Source organism: Heterodontus francisci, chromosome 25 (genome assembly GCF_036365525.1).
Source record: "Heterodontus francisci isolate sHetFra1 chromosome 25, sHetFra1.hap1, whole genome shotgun sequence".
In the NCBI taxonomy this organism is placed as follows: Eukaryota; Metazoa; Chordata; class Chondrichthyes; order Heterodontiformes; family Heterodontidae; genus Heterodontus; species Heterodontus francisci.
This window is the reverse complement of record NC_090395.1, coordinates 40676427-40696179: the sequence shown is the minus strand read 5'-3', so window position 1 is coordinate 40696179 and position 19753 is coordinate 40676427. Positions and strand designations below refer to the sequence as shown.

The window sequence follows — 19753 nt, the reverse complement described above, 5'->3', positions numbered from 1 at the left end:
CGGAAGAGACATGCAAGTGGGATAGAAATTGGTTGCACTAAACGAGTGATATCAAATCAGTCACGGGGTACAGTCAGTTCTGTTGACTTTTATAGAACTGCATATTATACATGTAGGTGTAGAGAAAGGGAAAAGGTATTAGCAGTTTTAGCGGGCTTAAAAATGGATAAATCCCCAGGCCCAGATGAGATGTAGCCCAGGCTGCTATATGAGGCAAAGGAGGAGATTGCAGGGGCTCTGACATGAATTTTCAAATCCTCTCTGGCCACAGGAGAGGTGCCAGAAGACTTGAGGACAGCGAATGTGGTACCATTATTCAAGAAGGGTAGTAGGGATAAACCAGGTAATTACATGCCAGTGAGTCTAACATCAGTGGTAGGGAAACTATTGGAAAAAATTTTGAGGGACAGGATTAATCTCCACTTGGAGAGACAGGGATTAATCAGGGATAGTCAGCATGGCTTTGTCAGGGGGAGATTGTGTTTAACAAATTTGTTTGAATTTTTCGAGGAGGTGACTAGGTGTGTAGATGAGGGTAAAGCAGTTGTTGTAGTCGACATGGATTTCAGTAAGGATTTTGATAAAGTCCCGCATGGAGATTGGTTAAGAAGGTAAGAGCCCATGGGATCCAGGGCAATTTGGCAAATTGGATCCAAAATTGGCTTAGTGGCAGGAGGCAGAGGGTGATGGTCAAGGGTTGTTTTTGTGATTGGAAGCCTGTGAGTAGTGGTGTACCTCAGGGATCAGTGCTGGGACCCTTGCTGTTTGTAGTGTACATTAATGATTTAGACGTCAATATAGGAGGTATGATCAGCAAGTTCGCAGATGACACGAAAATTGGTGGTGTCGTAAATAGTGAGGAGGAAAGCCTTAGATTACAGGACAATATAGATGGGCTGATAAGATGGGCAAAGGAGTGGCAGATGGAATTTAATCCTGAGAAGTGTGAGGTGATGTATTTTGGGAGGACTAACAAGGCAAGGGAATATACAATATAATAAAAGCAAAATACTGCGGATGCTGGAAATCTGAAACAAAAACAAGAAATGGTGGATTCACTCAGCAGGTCTGGCAGCATCTGTGGAAAGAGAAGCAGAGTTAACGTTTCGGGTCAGTGACCCTTCTTCGGAACTTCCGAAGAAGGGTCACTGACCCGAAACGTTAACTCTGCTTCTCTTTCCACAGATGCTGCCAGACCTGCTAAGGGAATATACAATGTATGGTAGGACCATAGGAAGTACAGAGGGTCAGAGGGACCTTGGTGTACTTGTCCATAGATCACTGAAGGCAGCAGCACAGGTAGATAAGGTGGTTAGGAAGGCATATAGGATACTTGTCTTTGTTAGCTGAGGCATAGAATATAAGAGCAGGGTGGTTATGGTGGAGCTGTGTAAAACGCTAGTTAGGCCACAGCTGGAGTACTGTGTACAGTTCTGGTCACCACACTATAGGAAGGATGTGATTGCACTGGAGAGGGTGCAGAGGAGATTCATCTGAGCTGGAGCATTTCAGCTTTGAAGTGAGACTGGATAGGCTAGGGTTGTTTTCCTTAGAGCAGAGAAGGCTGAGGGGGGACCTGATAGAGGTATACTAAATTATGAGGGGCATAGATAGGATAGATAGGAAGAAACTTTTTCCCTTAGCAGAGGTGTCAATAACCAGGGGGCATAGACTTAAGATAAGGGGCAGGAGGTTCAGAGGGGATTTGAGGAAAAAAAATTTCACTCAGAGGGTGGTTGGAATCTGGAACACACTGCCTGAAGGGATGGTAGAGGCAGGTAACCTCACAACATTTAAGAAATATTTAGATGAGCACTTGAAACGCCATAGTATACAAGGCTACGGGCCAAGTGCTGAAAAATGGGATTGGAATAGATAGGTGCTTGATGGCCGGCACGGACACAATGGACCAAAGGGCCTGTTTCTGTGCTGTATAACTCTGACTCTAAAAACTTACCTTTTTTTGGGGCCATCTATCATCTTCCTCCTGCAGCTGGTTGCAGTCCCTGGAGTGGCCACTGTTCCTGGGGCTATTGCTGGGACTAAGAGCTTCCAGCCCACTGATTGTCCGGTAGCTCCATTAGGCAGGGGTTCCTGCCTCAATGAGGCAGGAAGTCCTGCCCAAGACCAATTAAGGGCCTGGGTTGTATAAAATCTGGTCTGGATCCCCAGGCCCAGCGGAGGCAGGCTCTCTACCAACTTTTCGGCAGGTGGACGGGTCCCCCTCGCCCACCATAAAATTCCGGCCCTGGACTGTGGGGAATTATTTAATTTTGTCCATAGCACTGATGCAGCCTTACTGTAGGGGGAGGAGGAGAATTTCTACTCTGCACCAGTTGCTGCAAAATTGCAAATTTGTTTTCATCAAATCTTTTTATAGTTGTGCTACATCTTGTGCACAGAGAAAATCTTCCCCTCGCATCTCTGGATGAGTGAGGGGTAAATCAGCTAAGGTTCTTATTGCTTCACAGTACTGGGGAAGAAGACTTGAGCTGCTAGGTGAGGATTGTTGTATTATCTCCTTCTAGACTAATATAAATGAAACTGAAGGGCAGCATTAAAGTTTAGAATGCAGATATTTAATGGAGATTTGCTGTTGCTTCGGCTTACACATGCTAACTGACTGAGCAAGAGAATTGAATCACGTGATATTGCATCACTTCCTGTAATGACATGCATATTAGCATAGACATATATTTAAATGATTATTGTTACGACTGAGGTGGGAGGAGTGCACTGTTTATTCTAGTCCCATTTCTCCACAGGTCGCAACATATTTAAATTTTCCCACTCACCGATACGGTCAACCATATACTCTATTTTTCCCAGAATAAAACACACCAACCAGGTTTCTTTAATAAACAACAAAATTATCAGTTTATCATAAAACAAATCTTAACCAATAATGAAGTCAACATACACACACAGACTGAACTATTAAAACCCCTTATTTATCTTAGCTGCTCCCACACACACATACATTCACCAGTTAACCAGGAAAATAAAGGGATTTTTGTTTATAGCGCTGTTACAAAGCTTAGGCTGAGTACTTGTCCTTGGTTGTGGTTTGGCATCCCAAATGCTTATAGACGGCTGTCACTGGGATCTTCCTAGAACAGTTCTTTCCAGGCGATGTTGAAGATCAGTTTGGGTAGGCTTTCCAATAAATGCAGCTACACAGGCTTCAAAAAGGTCTTGCAGAACTGCAGCAATAAGGGTTTCAGTTTCCGCACATTTGATACGCAGGGTTTCTTCAAATACAGTTGGAAATAGGAAACTGACACAATGTATGCAGGATTTCTTTTCAAGAGAGAGCTGGGTCTTCTTCTTTGGCAGGCAAAAAACCAACTGTCTGTTGCAACAGTTCAAACTGAAACTAAAAACAGTCCAGAAGTCAAGCCTCCTGACCTCTATAAATCTTGACCTGTCATTTCTTTGTAAACATCTCCCCAACTCAAAAACAACCCCAGCTGGGTGATTATCCACAGACAGGTGCCTTCTAGTAAGACTTGTTTACAAGACAAGTCCAGGAACCTTCTGGTGACTTCTTTTTTTAAAAAACACAAAGTTCCGCATCTCTACAAAATTCCAGATGAATCAATGTCCATAATTCAACTATAAGTCCTTAAAACATATTTTACAGAAAAACGAAGCACTCTCAGAACATTAGATTTAATATACTATCAAATACACTCTCACAACATCACCCTTACCTTAAATGACAACCCTATATAGTATAACAATAATATGTACATGAATAAGCAACCCTTATGAGTTATAATAAATTTGACAACTATAACACTATTTACATAAAATATTCAACGGTAACAAGAACATTTGGAACACCCCTCTTCAAGGTGTTGTCTATGTTTGGAACCGTCAGCTGATTTGACCAGACCTTGTGACAATGACATGTGGATGTGATCTCAAACTATCCGTCTTGGGCCAACCCTCTATAACAATTTGCCGTAGAGCTCAGAGTTTCGGGTTTTGAGAAGTCTCTCTCTGGAGCTCCTCACTCTTATTTTAACCAAAGCATGAGATCGACGTTGTACACATCCTCCAAGCTTGCACAGACTTGGGCCACCTGGAAGCCAATGGCATTTTTTTGTGCCTTCCCACGGTTGGGCAGTCTATTTAGAGTGTCCAATAGGATCATCTGACTAGCAGGTTTGTATCTGACATCCTAGTTGTAGTCCTGAATCTTGATGAGTAACCTCTGGAGTCGCGGCAGTGCACTCGTGAGCGATTTTCTTCAGATCAGTTCCAGTGGCTTATGATCTGTCTCGATCATGAACTCTTTTCTGAATAAATATATGTGGAACCAAATGGTCCTGAAGACAAAAGTGAGAGTTTCTCATTCGATATTGGAGTAATTTGCTTGTACTGGCGACAGATCTTTTGAAACAAATGCGACAGGCTTGCTGTCTTGAACGAAACATGCACCAAGACCTTTCTGTGATGCGTCCACTTTCAGTGTCGTTGCCTTCCGAGGGTCATAGTACTGAAGACATGCTCAGCTGACACTGCTTGTTTCAATGCACTGTACGCATGTTGATGATCTTTCTGCCTTAGGAATGGCATGTCTTTCTTCAGCAATTCTCTTCGTGGAGAGGCCTTCTCTGAGAAGTTTGCTATATATACAGCAAGGAAGTTGAATAGACCTAGACACCTTTGGAGGCCGTCCTTGTCCTGCGGTGTCAGAATTAACTGAATGTCTTTGATTTTTCCGGGATCCAGGCAGATACCTGAACTTGAGTAAATGGTACCAAAGAAATATATGTGATCAGCCTTAATGGAGCGCTTTTTGCTGTTGAAAACCAAACTTCGCATCTGCTGATCTCCATTAATATGTGTAGGTTTCTGTCATGCTCTTATTCTGTACGTCCTACTACAGCAATTTTGTCCACAATACACACACAGCCTGGGACTCCTTCCATCATCCGGTCCATTTGAAATATATCCTGGCTGACCGACAGCCCAAATGGTAAATGGAGGAAACAGTACCTGCCAAAGAGAGACCCGAATGTTGTTAGCTCTTGCGACCCTCTTGACAAGTGTACGGACCGATATCTATTTTTTACATCTGGAAAAGTGTTTCTCTCCAACAAACATTGAATTTAACTCTTCTAACGTTGGTATCTTATCCCTTTATGGCTTTGTTTAGACTCCTTGGGTTTAAACATAGTCAAATTGAACCATCCTTCTTGATTGCAGCAGTGATGGAACGGCACCAGTCTGTGTAATGTTGCACTCGCGAATGATGCCTTGCTTTTCCATTCCATCCAGTTCCATCTTCAACTTTTCTTGAATGTGCATGCTGCATTTTCGCAGTGGGTCAATTGACGGCCTTGCACCTTTCAGGTGTAGGACTGTTCCCCGCGGAAATTCCCAACTGCATCAAACCGGTCCGGGTACAACCTCTGGAGGTCTTGTACCGATCCAATGGGTGTGCACCTGTTTTGATTGCTGTGATCTTCTGACTGGGTCAGCTCATGGATGGTGCACACCAGCAGCCCTGCTACTGCTGGTCCTGACATACCCACTATGTAAAATATCTGAGTAGACCATGTTGACTCATTGTACCCGCATTCCAGGTCTAGGGAACCTTGGCACTTTATTGTCGAGCCATTGTATGCCGTAAGCTTCACGCTTTTGGTTTGGTCTACAGACTTCCATGCCTTGTGGCATATGTCCTTGAGAATGCGGAAAGGTAGAGTGTTGGCACTTGCAACAGTATCAATCTTCACTCTCAGTTGATGACGTCCAGTCTTATTGGGGCAGACCATCTGGAGTGTTGTGAATGCTTCTGTTTTGTTAATGGAATGGACCTGTTCCACTAGGGTGAATATGTGAAACAGCTGTTCACCTGTAGCACCTTCATCTCGATCCACCCAATCTATTTTGGTTAGGCGTTCCCCCATTTCATGGATGGGCCTAAGCTTTTTGTGATTTCTGGAAGTGTCTCACCTCCCTTTGCCTCTGGGTGTCATATCTCTGTGGTTTGAGCACTACCTGTTCTGGCTTCTCCCTGTGTTCCTGCTGCTAAACCTTCTGTAACGTTTGGCCCAGTGCCCTCTAAGCCCACATGCCTTGCACACGTCTGCAGTTATTGCATACCTTGTTCTACCTAGGTGCCTTGTATATTGTACTAACAGGCATTGGTGACCCTAAGACTTGCAAATAATGTCTCCCTGTGATAATTTCTTCGTCTCTGCATCCATCCTGTAGCGTACCTTCCACATCATGTCCCTTTGGCTTTTCCAGGAGATCTTTCTGGAACGCCTCAATAGGAGTGGAGATGATTACCAACTCCATAACTTATTCCGAGAGTTTAGTCTCAAAGAAGTCACATTCTTTTGCTTATTCTCTGCATCGGTTAACAAAGTCGTCCAAGCTCTCGGTGTCTTTCTGTCTATTCCGCATGAGTTCCAGGTGGTGTACTCTGAAATTAACTTTAATCCTAAACTGACTTTCTAATTTTGCCCAAAGCTTTGATGGATCCTTCTGGTCAGCATCAGATAACCAGAGGTATTGATCCTGTGCAGACTTTCATTTCAACGGCGATCCTGATTTTTATCGCCTGTTTTTTTTTAGAGATACAGCACTGAAACAGGCCCTTCGGCCCACCGAGTCTGTGCCGACCAACAACCACCCATTTATACTAACCCTACAGTAATCCTATATGCCCTACCACCTACCTACACTAGGGGCAATTTATAATGGCCAATTTACCTATCACCTGCAAGTCTTTGGCGGTGGGAGGAAACCGGAGCACCCGGAGAAAACCCACGCAGACACAGGGAGAACTTGCAAACTCCACACAGGCAGTACCCAGAATTGAACCCGGGTCCCTGGAGCTGTGAGGCTGCGGTGCTAACCACTGCGCCAGTGTGCATCCAAAACCTCATGGTCCAGGAAACATAGTTCAATCCTCTGCTTAAACAGTTATGAATTCACCTGGGACATCAGATGCTTTCCAGTCTATCTCTGGAAATCTGGCTGCCATTGCCTAAGCCTTCTAGTCTTTTCTACCCCTGAGGAGCAAACCTTTCTTTAAAAGTTGCAGCAAGCTGCAATGTCTGCAGAGCTGAGCAGGAGCCACACCCTGAGCTGTGTTGCTGCAGCTTGGGCTTGTGAGCTTGCAGGGGGGAGGGGCCCTGGCATCAGGGTCAGCTAATGGCACTTGAGTGCGGTGATGGCGGGAAAAGATCGGCACCAAAACATGATGTTGCGTTGATCTCTGTGGCTGAAGCTACCGACAATTTTGTCTTGCCAACTTAGGGAAAAATTATGAGTGCACCCAAATCGTCTACAATATCTACTCACACTGTTGCTCTCCCAATGTGAGAGCTGTGGTCCAGTCGTAGCACTTCAGCTGGGGCTTCTGGATTGAACTGTCATTTTCAGCTGCTGATCAATGCTATTGACTCACTACCACTACCACCATATTGTATTATCACTTTCTAGACTAATACAAACAAAGCTGAAGGGCAGGCATAAAGTTCAGAATGCAAAGCTTTAATGCAGACTTGCTGTTGCTTCACCCTATATGTAATAAGTGACTGTGCAAGAGAACTGAATCATATGATATTGCATCACTTCCTGTGATGACATACATATTAGCATAAACATATATTTAAATGATTATATTTAACATACTAACAATTACACCATCACAACAGCATCCTACTTGGCTGTACTGCCTCCTATGTTTCAATAACATCTTCCATGAAATATGACCATTTGTGCCAGGTATCTGAGGCTTGCTGGCCTTCATGAAACGGTAACTGTGCATATTCCATTTCTTTCAGAAGAGGGGAGAAGTTTTGTGACAAGAATATATTACCCAGCTACATTGAATCGCAGGACAGCAATGTACACCTGCTGTATCCACTATCCCTCCCCCTTCCATTCATTTGGCTGACTAATTTTCTGCAATACAGTACTTATGATAAAATTAAAGTCTCATATTGAAGAGAGATGAGTGAATATGAGAGAATAGATTACTTTATTTAGCACATTTTCAAGTGAAATGGCAAAAGATGATCATAGTTTCTCATTGTAAAAACTAATGAAAGCTGCTGATTGTCTGTGTGAGTATAATCATAGGAAATTGGATAAGAAAAAGTTATGTTTAAGAACAAATGTGATCGACATTTGCATTTTACTCTACTTCTATGGCAGTTTTTGTTTTACAAAACTAAATTGATAGGCTTATTAGTAAACCAACTTCAAGCTGCTGTATTCTTGAGTGATCTAAAGTGGTCTTCATGCTTTTGTCTTGTGGAATGCATTGTCTTCAGTGGCAACTCACCATTGAAGCAAGAACATTATAATCTCAAGATGTACCAAATTGTTTTACAGCTAATTAAGTACTTTTGAAGCTTCATCACTGTGATAATGTAGGGAACTTGGCAACCAATTTACACAGCGCAAGGTCCCACAAACAACACTGAAATAAATGAGAAAATCATCTGTTTTAGTGATGTTGGCTGAGGGCTTAATGGTCTGAACGGCCCACATCTGTTTCTATGATAGACCCAGCAACAAAGAATAAGACGTTAAAATTACAAGATTATTTTGTGCATATTAATTCTTCTTGGAATTCTGATGTCTAGTGAGACTAAAGAAGTTCATAAGCCTTTTGCTGATAAATTCCCTGTGAATCATCTGGCAGAAGAGATAAAATGGGAGACTGCAGCATTATGGGCTGGATTTTATGGGCCCCCTGAGGCAGAGTTGGAGGCAGGGGCATCCATGGAATTAGGACAGGAGGTGTGGGGGGGTGGGGGAGGCAGAGGGTCTGTCACTAAGCGGTTTTGTCGGGGGCGGAATAAGCCAACAACGGCCTTCCTGCACAGGGGCCAATTGAGACCCTTAAGTGGCCAATGCCTCACCTCCCCACCACCCCCCCCACCCCCCGCCACCGCTGGGATTTAACCAGAAGCAGAGGTTGCCTCCATCACACGGGCAGGTCACCCAGTAATATGAGGCGCCCTCTGTGTGGGCTTGGGAGGGGGAGTCCCTCCTCTGTGGGAAATCTGTGGCCCACAGAGGACCCCTGCCTGAGGAAAACTCCACCTCCCTGGATCCCCTCCCACTGCACTACATGTCCACCCTCCCATACCCCCTCGCCAGGGCCTCCTGGACTGGTCCCAATGGCCCCACCTCACTTACCTGAGGTTCAGGTCTCCAGCGGTAGGCCTGGATCCAAGGCTTCTGCAGTACCAACAGTGGCCACTGCTGCCAGTGGCGCTGCCAATGCTGCTGAGCTGCCGGCCCTGTGATTGGCCGGCAGATCTTGGAGGCAAGATCTCCGTCTTTAAAGGGATGGGGATCTGGGAGCCAGCCACTTAAGTTCAGGAATAATGCAAGATAATGCCGGGGGGACTCAGAAAGGCTGAACCCCACCTTTTCGGCCCGGCACCAGGAGCCCCACCGGCACCTCAAAATGCAGCCCATGGATGTGCCATAGAGGCAGATGTGAAAGAGCATACTAATAGTAATGGTTGCTGGGTTGTTCTTTTAATTGCAGTAAGTGTGAAGCATTAAATGATATATTAACCCCTGCTGGACTGTTTCAAGGACTTTTAAAAAATTTATTGCACTGTAAATATTTTCCTAATATCTGTTCTTTTGTAAATTATTTAATAGTAAATAACTGTAATTAGTTATTTTCACTTGTACAAAGCTGGTTAGTTTTTGTTTTATTTTCTATTTGTTGAGAGATTGAAGACATGATGGGAACCTTACGTGCAATTTATTACAGACACTGGCTAATTGCTAGTCCCATGTCCCAGATCAAAAGTGAAAGATGCAGATTTCATGGTGTTAAAAAAAATATATTCCACTGTAGCCAGATCATTTGAGCTGAAGCAAAATGGTGTTTGAGAAACCCTGAGAATGATAACAGTTTGCTAATCATTAGCACATGCTTCTAAACTGATCCACATCAAAGATGATGCTTTATGCAATGAAATCAAGTTTTGTAACTCATTTGTGTATTCTTAGTACATTTATCTGCCTGTGCGTTTATAATTCTGTGCAAGCTTGGTCAGCTCATTTATCCAGGTAGAAGTCTACTTGTTCTACCTTTGGAAATGTTTCCAAAACAAAGATCATAAATAATTGAATTTCAAAGAGTTTGTAGTGTTTAATTACATTGCTTTGCAATGGAGCAGATAATATTAAATTATAAAGTGATGCTGCTCCTGGCAAAAAAAGGATAAGAAATATAGATAAGAATCTAAGTGAAAGTAAAGGGGCTGAAACGGAAAGACTCAAAAATGATAAGATTATTTAAAATTAATAGAAAGAGGAAGAAAAATGCAATTTTATACCCTCCGTTCCCTTCCACACAACTCTTCATTAATTTTGCCACTTGTGGAAATATGTATAAAGAGGCTAGTAGTTTTTTTTTACAAAGTAATTGATATTGGGCATTCACAATCCTTTAAAATTGTTTTGTTCTTGTGTTTTCATTTGTGTGCAGATATGCAGTAGTGTGGGAGATTGGAAATTGATATTCTGCTGAGGTTTTTGTTTGTTTGGAAACAATTACTGCTTCTGTGTGGGTGTGGAATATTTTTATTCAGTTTTTTGTAATGGAGATCAGTTCCGTATTGCTGGACAGACACTTTCTTATCACATTTTTATTCATTTTCATCTGTTCAGTATTGTGGTTCTGACACTGTCATGATAGACAGGAACTTTTATTTAGTGAGAAAATTGATAAAAGTAAGACAGCAAGGGATGGAGATAAAAGGAGATTAAGACACAAGTAAGTAGAGCACTAGAGGAAGGAACAATAGAATTGGCCAGAGGCAGAGATAGGGAGTGAGATGTCGTTGAACCTAGGCAGAGACGGGGAAGAGAGAAAGAAAGAAGGAAAGAAAGAAAGGCTTAAATTTATATGGTGCTTTTCATGACTACCAGACATCTCAAAGCACTTTACGGCTTATTAAATACTTTCGAATTGTAGTTACAGTATTAATGTAGGAAACGCAGTAGCCAATTTGCGAACACTGGGGATAGCTCCCCTACTGTTCTGCAAAATAGTGCCACAGGATCTTTTACATCCAACTGAGGAGGCAGATGGGGCGTCGGTTTAACGTCTCTTCCAAAAAGGTGGCACCTCTACAGTGCAGCACTCCCTCAGTACTGCATTGGAGTGTCATTCTTGATTTTTGTGCTCAGGCCCTAGAGTGGGAGAAAGAAACCTGAAAGTCTCAGAGAGAAAGAGAGAAGACTCATAAAATGCACAGTAGGATTGCAGAAAAATGAAGACTGACAGTTAGGATACCTCAAGATCGTCTTAGTTTCTTTCAATCTCCTAATCTATTAACACAGCCACGCCAAAACTAAACTGAAATTTTTTTCAACAATTTGCTTACATTGGCATTGCTCTGAATTGCACAAAGGCACATGGTTTTCATCAAGAGCAGGGAGCAGAGTCAACCAGCCTGCATCATTTCCATTGCAATAATTGAAACACAATGACACATTTCAGCATAGGCAACATCTTGCTTCTAGGCAAACTTTGCTTTCTCTAGCAGACAATTTTGAATATTATGAGTTGAATCTTCTGTGCCCACCGCCGTTTTCAACAGCGGGGAAAAAGATGGGCCACATGTTGCGGACCTGCCGCAAGCTATCATTAGGCAGCTCATTTAAATAGCCAGGGCAGACCACTCCCCGCCCCGGATCACGTGGAGGGGGCGGGCTGTCCGTCCCCGGCAATGGCGTCAGCTGCCTGTGCGCAGGTGCTGAAGTTATTTTTAGAGGGCTGTCAGCCCGACTGAGAAATTTAAATATTTAAAGGTAAAGTAAATAAAATGAAATACAGACTTTTCTTCTGCCCCTCGTCCACACCCCAATAACAATAAAATTAATTATTTGCCCTTCCCTCCCCAAAACACTTACCTAGTCCATCTAGCCTTCTCCACTAAATTGCACAAACTTTGAACTCCAACCCTTCCCACCATCCCCTACACCCAAGGCATTAATTTGACCCCATGTCCCCTCCCCCACCGCTGCACTAAGAAACTTACCTCCTTCCCCCTCCCCGCAGTGTGGCACCTCGTTTCCCTGATCGGGGATCTAAAGGTGTGGGAATGCTGGCCATCAGCCCGAAGATCATAGCCGGACATCAGGCAGCGACATGAGTGTCATTAATGCATTCATTTTAATGTATTTAAATATTCAAATTGGGGTCCTGTCACCGAGCGGCGGAGGGGCCGCCACAAGTCCTCGCTGCCTCCTGCAGTATCGGGCCAGGCCCTCCCGGCGTCGCGTGGCGGCCCTTTCCCGGAGGCAACATCAGGCGCCCCCTCCCCCCCACCACCCCCCCGGCCACGGAACCTAATGTCTAAGAGAGAACAAAATCCAGCCCTTTATCTCTTTTAGAAATTTGCTTGTAACTATATATTTTAAAATTAATCAAACATGTTTTCTGACATCAGACCTTTAAAAGGTGGTTATTATGCTCTCAAATTCACTTTTCTATGCTGTTACTAAGCTCTAAGCAGCAATAAAGGTCTCTGACTTCTATTGATAAATATAGCAGTAAAATGGCAATCTGTAAATATGTATCAATTTGCTGCAATAAAAGTCAATATAGATATGTTGTAAAAGTACATTTTATGTTACTTATAATTTTTATCAAACAAAACACAAATTGAAAAGTAAGATATCACATTTTCTAAGAAACTCAACAACCTCTTTATTCATGCATATGCAGAAGAGAAAAAATATTCCATAACCATTGTACTTCAGCCACATAATATATTGAAACATAGGATAAAATTATCTGTCTCAACAAATTAGCTGCTTTTGGCTGTTTCCAGATTATCTCTCTATATATCCCCCAATGTCTTCTTTCTGCAGAGCCCATATTTAATTGTCTCTTGAAACTATACTTTTTTAAAATTCATTTATGGGAAAGCCAGCATTTATTGCATATCCCTAATTGCCCTTGAGGAAATGATAGTTATCTGCCTTCCTGACTACTGAGTGGTGTGCTCGGCCATTTCAGAATACAGGTAAGAGTCAACCACATTGCTGTGGGTCTGCTTGTACAGATAGGTAAGGACGGCAGATTTCCTTCCCTAAAGAACATTAGTGAACCAGATGGGTTTTTATGACAATCTGGTAGTTATACATTCTCCATTACTGATATTAGTATTTTTTAAATTCCAGATTTATTTAATTAACTGAAGTTAAACTCCCTAGATGATATGGTGGAGTGTGAGCTCATGTCTCCAGATTTTAATCTAGTTCTCTGGATTACTAGTCCAGTAACTACTATGCTACCATCCCCAGTGTTTTATTTACTTCAGTGTTTTTCTGTGGTAAAGTATCCTATGAATTAGATTTATCACTGTTACGACCAGGTGAGAAAGGTGTCTAGAGGTCCCTTTTAGCCTTCACTTGGTCTTACTGTAACAGGGTTTTCACATTGTGATTTGAGCTCCCCCTTGGTGAATTCTTGTTCACCGCTTTACAATTTTAAGGCAAAGAAATGAGCACAAACAGGCTTTCTTAGGTTTAAAGAAGAAAAGTGAAATTTATTAAAACTTAAACTTAAACTCTAATTCGGTTAACGCCTACGGCTACACGACACGCCCACGCTAGCATGCACACACCATACACGCATGCAAATAGGGACAGAAAAGAGCAGCAGAAAAATAAAGTGAAAAAATTTGAGGCAATCTCTGAAGGGGGTTTGTTACTGTACTTCGCGCTCGCTGTAGAATCCTTGATTGTAGGTAGCCTTGCTTTTCATTGGGGTCCTGTATTCTTCTTAAATGCTGTTCACTGTAGGAGACTTTACTCTCTTCGAGTTCATGTATCTTCAATGGGTCTTCAGTGCTGTGTGAAAGAGATGGGAGCAGACAGGAGAGAGATATTCTCAGACCAGGAGCAAATAGCTTTCTGAGTTCAAATTCTGTTTCTCCAATTTAAAATTCCCCTATTTCGCCAGAAGGTGGTCACATGACCAGGTCTCTTCTGTGTATTGGGGCAGGGACTGTTTCCTTTGTTCCAATGCTGTCTGCTGGTATGAAAAAAATGTCTTTCCAGCCAGGGGCTTGGCAACCCCTTGTAATAGGCCTTCTTTTCTTCCCAGCAACAATTTTAAAATTTTATGTCCATGTGTGCCTCATCCTTGGCAGGTGGGGGCCTGTATGATGTCACTTTATATGTTTGATCATACCACCCTCCTCTAATGGTTCTCCACTGTCAGCCAATTTGGTGGAACTAACAGCGCCTGGTTCCATTCCTATTTATCCAGTTATAGACAGAGAACCACCTGTAATGGTTTCTCTTTCCATTCCTGTACTATTACCCCTGGTGTTCCCCAAGGTTCTATCCTTGGCCTCCTCCTATTTCCCATCTACATGCTGCCCATCAGAGGCATCAGCTAAAAATACAGTGCTGGTTTCCACAAGTATGCAGACAACATGCAGTTCAAACTCACCACCACCTCTCTCGAACCCTCCACTCTCTCTGATTTGCAAGTCTGCATACTTGACATCCAGTGCTGGATAAGCACTAATCTTCTCCAATTAAATATTGGGAAAATGGAAGCCATTGTCTTCCATCTCTGTCACAAGCTCTGTTCCCTGGCCATTTCTCTTCTGTCGGAGGCTGAATCAGACTATCTTCAAATCTGACATTTTATTTGATCCTGAAATGAGCTTCCAACCCCATATCTCCATCCACTCCATCCACTTCATTCTCAAGACCACCTACTTCTACCTCTATATCATCACCCCTTCCTATCTCTGTATCTCCTCCAACCCTCTGAGATCTTTGTGCTCCTCCAATTCTGGCATTCTCGATTTTAATCACTCCACCTGGCGACTGTGCCTTCAGCTACCTAGAACTTAAACTCTGAAATTCCCTCCCTAAACCTCCCTGTATCTCTACCTCTCTCTCCTTCTTTAAGATATTCCTTAAAATCTACCTCTTCAGCCAAGCTGTTGGTCACCTGTCCTAATACCTCCTTATGTAACTCAGTGTCAAATTTTGTTTGATAACACTGCCGTGAAGCACCTTGGGACTACATTAAAAGTGCTATTTAAATGCAAGTTATTTTTGGTTAGCAGAATTAAGGTGCATATTCAAGGTGGTGGGACCTCCGTCGGTATAAAGATGCACCTTTACCCAGGTTAAATTTGTAGCCTTGATGACGTATGCATAATTATGGCGGGATGCCCAGACTCCACTTGCAATGTGAATAGTGAGTGGCTTTGGCACGCCTTGGAGGCCTGCTGCAGTATAGTTTTGTCTCTGAGCTGCTGGTTGAACTTCCAGTCTAAGCTAATGTAATTAATTCTCCCACAATTAATTATATTGGCTTTTTTCCCAATTCAATTTTCTTTTTCCCTCCCTGTGCCACCCATTCAATTGCTGGACACCAGGATTGAGCAGACATCCGCTGCGTTCAGTGTTGCTTATGATGCAAATGACCAGAAATAGGTCAGATGATTTCCCACCTTTGCATATTGTTAGAATGCACCCACCCATACATGGGCAGGAAATCCCAGAAACCATGGAAAGTTAGCAAATTGGTTCCTAATGCAGTCATCACCCAAGTCATCCCAGGTTACACCAGGGAGCTGGCGTAACTCAAGCTGAAAATACTGCCCTATATGTCTGTTATCTTTTGTGCAAAATAGTTTTGCTGATTTTGCTATTTCCTATTCTTTTAAATTATGCCCCTTAGATTTTAAACCCTTTATCATTATGAACAATTTGGATCAATTTATCATGCATTTTCTATCTCACCTCATTTGTTTTCAAAGAAACCAGGTCTAACTTTCTTGATCTTTCCTCATAGGTTAGTTTTGTGAGATCTGGAATCATCTTTGTTGCCATACATTTCATGCTCTCAAGAGTAATATCCTTCCCATTGTATAGTGACCCGTACTTCACACAATACTTGACATGCAGTCTAACCCAATACTATCTGTAACAGCATCACTTCTTTTGATTATATCCATTTACAAAAGTTATTCGGTGCCTTTTTTTTATATGGCAGCCATATATTGGGTTGATGATTTCAACTATTGTTCCTAAATCCCTCTGCTGATCAGCCCATACCATACCTTTTCCATTTACTCCACTCCCTCTCTGTTTCCTTGTTCCCAACCCCATTATTTTGCACTTCTGCATATTGAGCTGAATTTAGTATCTATTGACCAAGCTATCTAAAGGATTCAAATCTTGCTGAAACCAATTGTATTTATTTACTCTGCTTCCAGCATTAGTATACTTTGTAAATTTGGAAATCTTGTTCCTGATACCTTCAACTAAGGAATTTATCTTTTAATAAATAACAGCAGTCTTCAAAACCCAACCCTGGGGTGGTTCACTTGTCATGCATTTCCAGCTTGAGTAATTTCCATATTCGGTGAGCCTCTAATTGCCTTTTTTAGGGTCAATTTTGTATTCATCATTCTATTCCTATTCAATGACTAGCCATTAATCTCCAATGTGGAACTTTATCAAAAGCAGTTAAAAAAAACCTTACCACATAAGATCCAATTCATCTGCCATGTTCACCATGCCATGAATATCTTTGATAAACTGCTGCAGGTTTGCTAGGCATGGGCTAGATGTACTTGGCTTAGACTAAGATGTTACTTGTGGATATCAACAGTGTGTCATCCTTTGATCTTGTAGGAATTGGCTACATCATCTACAGATTTACTCTACATAATCGAATGTGTCTAAATACATTTGTTTTCTATAAAGTACCTTATTGAGCAATGCGGAAAGCATTTACTTGATTCAAACTTGAAGACTACTAGAGGAAGTGTATCACCCGCACGGTGCAAAAGCTGAACAAACAACATCACGGATTTAAAAATTGGCAGGATAAGTAAGAATGAGTGTATCTGTGACAATTTTAAAGTACAACAAAAAAAAACACGAAACCAGAATGCAAAAAAATGCAGATCCCAGGATTGCCTGCATTTCCAAATACCCTGTTTCACTGTCGCTGTCAGTTCTAGATCAGAACCACAGAAGTTTCTTATTGGAGTGTCATTGGGGAAATTTAAACACCCAGGATGAGTGGCAGAATAACAAGTTTTTAAATTCTGAAAATGCTGAATTCTGAAACCCACTTCAACCCACCGTAAACACGCCTATTTCCGGTTTAACCATGGTGAGTTGTGGGGTGGGGTGTGCAACCTACTCAGGAGAAGCAAGTCAGTATTTTAAATATTTTAATAAGGATGCAGGCCTCAGATCTTAACAGTCTTTTACAGGTAATGACTGTGGGTCGGGTTTCCCAGGGATCAGGAAATCTGGCAGCTGAAGGGAGGTGAGAATAACCAGACCCAATGGGTAAGTGCTTTTCCAGCACTGCTTGTGGGCTACGAGGAGCAGGTGTGCTGCCCCCCCCGGCCCCAAATTAACCTGCTGTGTTCAGCCTCCCCCCCCCACCCCCATTAGGCAGGACCTCTGTATTACCTACATTTCAAAGTTTTCCAGCTGCTACAACCCCTCCCTCCCTGCCTCCCCATAAATATTGGGGCCATTATCATTCCAATTGATTGAAACAAGAGAAATAATAGATCACAACCTGACCCACTCTTTATAATTTGTGTCATTGTATAATTTGTGTAAGAGGTACAGATGTATCGTCTGCACAGTCAGACACAATAACATTTATCTTACAAGGTCTAACACTTGTGTGGAGAGATAACAATAGAAATGGAATTCATATGTTCAAAGGTATGACACAGTAATGACAAGGGGACATTACAAACACAGCTTCAACTGAATGTGTTAAGATTCAAAAGATTCATTATATCCTGGGCAATATAACAGTGGAAAATGAGGCAAAAATTGGGTATGGAAGCCTGGTGCATCGTTCTGCCCTTCCAAACACAGACTTAAATTGCCCCCTTCTCCCCGAAAGAATATAACCAGCTCAAGCCCTTACCATCCACTGAAAGTAAATGACCAGGGAGAGGTGGGACCTGGGTTCTTGCCTGATTTCCCTCCCGAACCACAAACCACGAAAGAGAGGTGTGGCAGTATAACCAGGGGGAGCAAAGGAAGACCCGCTCAACTCCCTTTTGGAGGCAGCGGGCAAATAAATGGGCTCCTTTCCTTCTCTTAAGGCCCTTTAGCCCATCTTCCATCCATCTGGCTCATGGAGAGTGTTTCTGAATTTTTTTAAACAAAATCCTCAATGTTGTTCTTCTCCTTTGATCATGCCTTGTTGCTCTTCTGGTACTAGAGGGGGTGCCCCACTGACAAACTCTCAGAATCAACTGACTTCAGAAAGCAGTACTTTCCAACAAAATGTTTCCAAATACAATATAGAAATTTGTCAAAAACATGGGAATTTCAGAACCTTCCCTTTTCACATGATTTAATCCAATTCTGTTGTTATTTCGATCGTGGTAACAATAGAAAGTAGCAGCATTAATGGGACATCAATTTCTCTAGTTTTTAGCACTATCTAATTATACTGCAATCAAAGCTGAATAGTACAATGTAAGATTAGATCTAAAATATTAAGCTTCAGTAGTTTTATTGATCAATGTGTAAACGGCCTTTTTCTTTTTCTTTTTCCATTCAGCTGAACCAGTAAGAAAAATCGCCTTTGACCAACAGTGCTAGGTGTAAGTGTTTCTTTGCCTTTTCCATCTCTTGTATAAAAAATGACTGCATTTGTTGACAACGCTATCGGTAGGTGGCGCTGTTGTGGCACATGCGCAAATACAGCATGTGCTGCTAAAACGTCACAGCTTGCGACTGTAGCAGCTGCCAGGACTAAAGATGGCGTTGCTCAAAGAATCACACAGAGGCAACCTAATAAACACGTGGCAGCATACAATGGCCGGAGCGGGCGGGAGAGCAGCGCGGGCTGGGGAGAGCAGCGCGGGGGGGGGGGTCGGAGAGAGCAGCGGTGAGGAGAGAGGGAGCGAAGGGGGGGAGGGGGAGAGAAGGGGGGAGGTGGTGAGAAGGGGGGGAGGGGCACCCACCCCTCCCTCCCCCTCTTCACCCACCCTCCCTCTTCACCCACCCCTCCCTCTACCCCCCTACCTCCACCCCTCCCTCTACCCCCCTACCTCCACCCCTCCACCACAGCTGAATATCTGAAGTGCAGTTGCAAAGTCGGGGAAATAGCATCCAAAACGTGCCCTCACCAAAAGTCAGCCATCCCCAGGTGTGTTGTTGGCAGCAGTTTACATGTGCACCATGACAAGGTCCCTATATCTGGTGCGCGCCTGTTTTGCAGTGCAGAGGAGCTGCTCTGTGGAATCTACTGAAGTTGCCATCATCGACGTTTGCAGTTCACGAAGGCTATTAAGGAACCACACAAGAAACATGAGATGAGATAAGAAATACAGAATGCACTCCATTGAAACGAAAGTGACCATCTAGATGGAAAGCTGTTCACTGGACTGCAGCGCATGTACTGCCTGCACACAGCCCCAGACAATGGAAATGTCTTCAGAGCAACTTACAACAGGGATTGGAGCACATGTACTGCCTGCAAACAGTCCCAGACAACGGAAAGGATTTTAGTGCAGTGCAGTGGACTGGAGCACATGCAGTGCCCCAGACAATGGAAATGTTTTCAGAGCAGCTTACAACTGGGACTGGAACACATGCAGTGCCCCAGACAATGGAAATGTTTTCAGAGCAACTTACAACAGCAGAGCAACTTACCTTGGAGCAATCTCCTCTGTCTAATAAAAATGAAGCAGACTGAAATCTCCAA

General features: G+C 42.9%; 1 protein-coding gene across 6 annotated transcripts in view; it reads left to right on the top strand.

Annotated features, from left to right (window-relative positions):
- LOC137383840 (synaptotagmin-B) overlaps window positions 1–19753 on the top strand; it is a 691314-nt gene that overhangs the window by 299927 nt on the left and 371634 nt on the right. For all 6 annotated transcript variants that reach the window (XM_068057126.1, XM_068057125.1, XM_068057129.1 and 3 more), the window contains one exon: window positions 18605–18647. The gene's annotated coding sequence lies outside the window, so the exon portion shown is untranslated. The remainder of the gene's footprint in view (window positions 1–18604; window positions 18648–19753) is intronic.